Source organism: Ylistrum balloti, unplaced genomic scaffold, assembly GCF_031769215.1.
Source record: "Ylistrum balloti isolate Yb309-2 unplaced genomic scaffold, AGI_CSIRO_Ybal_v1 Utg369772, whole genome shotgun sequence".
Taxonomy (NCBI): domain Eukaryota; kingdom Metazoa; phylum Mollusca; class Bivalvia; order Pectinida; family Pectinidae; genus Ylistrum; species Ylistrum balloti.
Window position 1 is genome coordinate 2,736,763 of NW_026781965.1, and position 6,687 is coordinate 2,743,449.

The following is a 6,687-nucleotide window of genomic DNA, read 5'->3' on the forward strand; positions in this document are numbered from 1 at the left end:
TTCAATACCTACTCCATTCTCTACTTCATAATCAGGTGTAGACAGGTGTAAATGTATGTATCTAGGTGTTTATTAGTGTCAGAAATATGCAAGTAGTTCAGAAAACGTGATTAATTTTAATAATGACTATATCCAAATGGAGCACATTTTCATAAATCATTTTGATGTTTTAAGTGGTCAGTTTTAACAAGATGTTAAAGTGAGGAACAATTAAGACTAACTTGGACGTGGCTCTTTTGATTGTGTGACCACGTGTGTGAAGTGTGATTATGTTTATTATGTGTCATCACATATGGAAAGCATGATTAAGAATAAAAATCGTGATCATCCGAATCAAGTGTGAGCATTTATAATGATGTGACCACGAGTGTAATGTGTCATCATATGGCTAAAGTGTTGTTACATGTGTATGATTTTATCTCATGTGTATGTTGTCATATCACGTGTATGTTTAGATCTCATGTGTATGTTGTCATATCGTGTGTATGTTTTGATATCATGTGTATGTTGTGATCTCATGTGTATGTTGTGATATCGTGTGTATGTTGTGATATCATGTGTATGTTGTGATCTCATGTGTATGTTGTCATATCATGTGTATGTTGTGATATCATGTGTATGTTGTGATATCATGTGTACGTTGTGATATCACGTGTATGTTGTGATAGCATGTGTATGTTGTGATATTGTGTGTATGTTTTGATATCATGTGTATGTTGTGATATCATGTGTATGTTGTGATATCACGTGTATGTTGTGATATCATGTGTATGTTGTGATATTGTGTGTATGTTGTGATCTCATGTGTACGTTGTGATATCACGTGTATGTTGTGATAGCATGTGTATGTTGTGATATTGTGTGTATGTTTTGATATCATGTGTATGTTGTGATATCATGTGTATGTTGTGATATCATGTGTATGTTGTGATATCATGTGTACGTTGTGATCTCATGTGTATGTTGTGATATCGTGTGTATGTTGTGATATCACGTGTATGTTGTGATATCATGTGTATGTTGTGATATTGTGTGTATGTTGTGATCTCATGTGTACGTTGTGATATCACGTGTGTGTTGTGATAGCATGTGTATGTTGTGATATTGTGTGTATGTTTTGATATCATGTGTATGTTGTGATATCATGTGTATGTTGTGATATCACGTGTATGTTGTGATATCATGTGTATGTTGTGATATTGTGTGTATGTTGTGATCTCATGTGTACGTTGTGATATCACGTGTATGTTGTGATAGCATGTGTATGTTGTGATATTGTGTGTATGTTTTGATATCATGTGTATGTTGTGATATCATGTGTATGTTGTGATATCACGTGTATGTTGTGATATCATGTGTATGTTGTGATATTGTGTGTATGTTGTGATGTCATGTGTATGTTGTGATCTCATGTGTATGTTGTCATATCGTGTGTATGTTGTGATATCAAGTGTTGTTATATCATGTGTATGTTGTGATATCATGTGTATGTTGTGATATCATGTGTACGTTGTGATATCACGTGTATGTTGTGATAGCATGTGTATGTTGTGATATTGTGTGTATGTTGTGATATCATGTGTATGTTGTGATATCATGTGTACGTTGTGATATCACGTGTATGTTGTGATATCATGTGTATGTTGTGATATCATGTGTATGTTGTGATATCAAGTGTTGTGGTATCATGTGTATGTTGTGATCTAATGTGTTTGTTGTGATATCATGTGTATGTTGTGATATCATGTGTATGTTGTGATATCATGTGTATGTTGTGATATCATGTGTATGTTGTGATATCATGTGTATGTTGTGATATCGTGTGTATGTTGTGATCTCGTGTGTATGTTGTGATATCTTGTGTATGTTGTGATATCGTGTGTATGTTGTGATATAATGTGTATGTTGTAATCTCGTGTGTATGTTGTGATATCACGTGTATGTTGTGATATCATGTGTATGTTGTGATATCATGTGTATGTTGTGATATCATGTGTATGTTGTGATCTCGTGTGTATGTTGTGATCTCGTGTGTATGTTGTGATATCATGTGTATGATGTGATATCATGTGTATGATTTTATCTAATGTGTATGTTGTGATATCATGTGTATGATGTGATATCATGTGTAAAGTATGATCATTTGTGTAAGGTGTGATCACAAGAGTAATACATAATTGGAGTGTATATCATGACACAATGTGAAAGGCAGGATTGTCTTTAGTAATTATGATCTCGCTCGGAAGATGTAAGAACGTTCGAGCTGTGATCACGTGCGTAAGAGTAAACGTTATTCTAAAGGTTATTTATCTCAAAACAAATAATACAGGACGGAATGTGTAAAGCATGATCTCAACTGTGACGTGTTTCACGTGTGTATGGTGTTATAGCATATGTTAAACGTGATCACACATGCCTGGTGTGATCTTTTGTGCAAGGCGTGATCACGTGTGCATATTGTGACCACGCGTGTATAGTATGATCACAGATGTAAAGTGTCATCGCATGTGCATATTGTGATCTTACGTGTAATTTGTGATCTCGTGTGTAAGTTGTAGTCACGTGTGTAAGTTTTGTGGCTACGAGAAAGTAATCACACTATCACCGTGCTCATCTTCTGAAGCACCAGATTATCATTTACACAACCAGGTTTGCCTTCATTTCAATTACTACCCCAAGTGACCACAATTTTCACACGTGATCTCACAAATACTCGGCAATATGTTTCATATACAATATCATTTGTACGAGATTGTTGTATATTTCAAAGACATATTTGTTTACGTAGTTTTATGGACATTTTGTCTGTTTTTCATATCTACTGTAAATTCTTATTGTCACCAACACAGAATATTACCACGTGTTCGCTACCGCTATCTTATGATTCCGTAAGTGATGATAACCCTCCACTAACGCAATGATATGCACACACACGAATCCAAATGTTGTCCTATGTACAACGGAATTTTAAATATGATATTTGTGCAATTTGACATATGTATGGAAAGTACACATAGCATGCATTCTACTAATGTTCATAGGTAGCTTACCCTTATAACAAGTAAAGCGAGACAATAATCACCATCGTTTTATGACTAAAATATGTCAGACCGTTGTAATATTTTGTTTTGATCTTTGTAGTTAATAGACCTCGGAATTCTAGAAATGCACCTACTGCCAAATTTAATTTAGATTAAACATAGCCTAGATCGTCACACCATGTCCAGGACAAAAGGAAATGGGGTTGAAATTCCAAGTATACATCAAATCCATGGACAAACTGCACAAACGGTATTGTAAGCCAAGGGACATGACTCACTTTTTCGTGAGTGGATTGTGATGATCTTGAATTAAGCGATGAATGTTCCATCGCTTTTAAGGCGATGCTGAGAGCTTAAGCTGTACACTCATATCTAGACATTAAGTCTGAACACACTCTCTTCAAATTTACTGTTAGACACAGGTGTAATATAGCTGAACAAAAAGGAATCCTTTTCAATTGAGCTCTTTCGCTTTCTTTTGATGAGGAATGGGAAAACTTTTTTGGAAACTGTTGAACACGTCAAGTTGTTTTCTTCTTCATTACCTGTTTAATCAGTTAATGAAAGCGATAACGATAGAAAGTTTGTTGGGTATTGGTTAATGTGATTGCCATGTTAGATATTACGGTATCGTCCGTGTTCATGTTATCACTAAAAAAAGAACTTAAATGATTAGTAACGAATCTGAAACTCATTCGCAATAGTTCCGTCGGTAGAGTTATAGCACTACTACATCCTCGAACGAGGATCAAATGTGTTCTTGGGCGACAAACTTTCCTCCAAATACTGTGAATAACACGAGTTGGACCTTCCTTATGCTGTTCATTACGGTTGCCGCCAGCTATTCAAGGGGCAACAAACCCTGCAAAACAAACTATTGCTGTATCTTAAGTCAGCTCGTCATATGTCGTAATCAAATCAAAGGTATTCTTAACCAAAGGTGATACCAGTTTGATACCGATTTATTTGATTCTACTCTATATAATCCTGTATTGAAAGGTGTTATTAACGTGTGTGACTCTTGTTCAATCCTACCAGATCGGAAACTAAACTTGGAGATAGGCTTGATGGTAAAAAAAAATATATATATACTATACTATTTATGGTTGCTTGTCAAACACAACAGTCTTTTGAGCATACGTTCTGTTTATTTCGGATAATCTAAATAATTTTGCTTTCGTTCTATCCTCAACTAACGTTGAAATACATGTCTATATATATTTATGTGTGTGATGTTGAGATGATAACTGACGCCGTGTATGTTTTCTGTGTATAACGTGTTGCTGTGATTTTGTATTGTATGATTACAGTGTGCTTAGGTATAACACAAATATGAACTTGAATATACTAAAGTGTGAAGCTATTTTCAAAATGCCATCTAAGCAGTATTTGGCGACGTCTGCGTGGAGAACACAAGCATTGTCTGTTTTTTTTAAAGAGTCACTAAAAATCAAAATGGTCCTTTTCCCCACTAAGAAATATTCGATCACAATCATCCCGTGATATTCCCTGTCATTTTCATCACCACCGCCCATGGATAACTTAGCGAATAAGTACACAAAGTGGCTTCATCATTCATGTACGTTCAAGAGAACCGTTTACCCAGCACAATGTTTTATTGGCTTCGGCAGGGACGTAGATAACAGTTATCTACGTCCTATAATGAATTTTACTCATCAATTTTATTCAAATTTAGTGTGTATTACGTATACCAGTAACAGTACAATTATACAATTCTCACCATTCTGAACTTCTACTGAGGGATGTATATGCCCTTATACCCTAGCCTGGGAGAATTAAAAAAAATACAATATGTCTTCTACCTCTGGTGAGAATTATTACTGTACTAATTACTTCTGGTGACGTATTTTACTTACTAGTTTTATTTTACGGAAGCTTGTTGTAATTTTCACCTTTCACGTTTCCTTTGCCAATGGTGTTACAAATAAACAAACATAAACAAGAATTTAGATAAGAATAAAAACACCTTCATTACAGTGATTGAGAACTAAAATGTATTTTTATGAGAATGTGTGTTTAGTCTGATATATATATTGAGTATCAATACCTTATCTTTTGTTGTTGTGTAATCAGAAATAAGCCTGATAAAATGGGTGAGGAGTGGGAGTATTTGTAACTAAGTAGATATATGTAAGACACCACAAGCGGTTGTCCTTTATAGTATTAAATATCGTAATCCAGCTGATCCCTATGATTCACGTGTGCTCAGGTAAAAAGCGCCGCCAATGATAAACCTTTTTTTTACCTGTTATTGCATTTAAATATATCGTTTAGGAGCATCGACAATTATAGATACCAACATATTTAATATGTCAAAGTTGCAAAAAGAACGAATCCCTAACCAGGTAAATTGTTGATGTGGTAGGGAACTATTTCTTTATAGTATGGTTGTGGGTGAGTAGTGACGCATCACCGACTCAGGGCACTATTTCTATTATCATGCAAATAAATGACTCGTGTCACAGGTGATATCACTCCGCCTGTTTATTGACATGCAGAAACATTATGGCGACTTGGAAGTACCGCTAACTCGTGTAGTAAATACTCCGGGGATTTTACCTGTTTTCTGCACGGATTTTGTGTGAAACTTTTGTGAAAGTGTTGTTATTCCGTTGATTTGGGATATAGGAAATTTTGGTGAGTATTATAACTTTATTACTTACTTTAGATACAGTTTATGTGTGTACGTCAGAAAAGCCGCGACATCATGCGCCAGGTAACCAAAATTGATCACCGACTCCGCCAGGTGAATCATCAGGGTTCGTTCAGGTAAATTCGGTTAGTTTTCTGGATTTCATTTAACTCGCGTGAAATAGTAAACAGTTTCATCGACCAACTCGTAAAATAAACGAATGGATGGCAAAAGTTTGATAAATATAGCTAAAATAATGATTTTATTCATACAGGTAGGGAAGCCGCTCGAGAATCCTAGTATAGTCCGTTTCCGATATCTATCATTGTACCGCACCTTATGTCCATTCAGTTATAATGATATAAAGCAGTTATCTCATTGTATATTTGTGAAAATGTGTTATATAACTTGGTTTTCTTAATTTTTTTAGTATAATTATGTTTATTTGAACTGTCGAACTTCTTTATTTTACAATGAGATCAGTCCTTCAATCTCTTTCTGTATCCTGTTATCCGATTTCCTGTTTCAAAAGTGACATTATCAAAATATTTATCTAGATGTAATTATATTAATTACCTATAAACATGAATGCGGTGCTATAAACTATAAAAGACACCGCCTCAGGTAAGGGGTGTCTTTGGTGGAATCCACCTTTGTGTTCTTTGATCCCTACCGATGCCGACATCGCAAGGTGTCTGTTTTTGTTGCGTGCTTTTACCGATTCCCTAAGGATCATTCCTGTCAAAACAGGTAAAATTAGATAACAATTGTTTCCCTAATTAAGTTTGGACATACGCAAGTAATCAACAGATGTTGAAAGGTAAACCTGTTTAAACGAATATGGGAACTTAAATATGTTTTTATTGTACTTTCCAACGACTCACAAAAATACCTTTATAAATGGTTTGATAATGACAGAGATATGTTAATTGTTGTGTAGATGTGCTTGTAGAACAATTATGTGAGATCTTGTGAAGTACCTGTTTTTTTGGT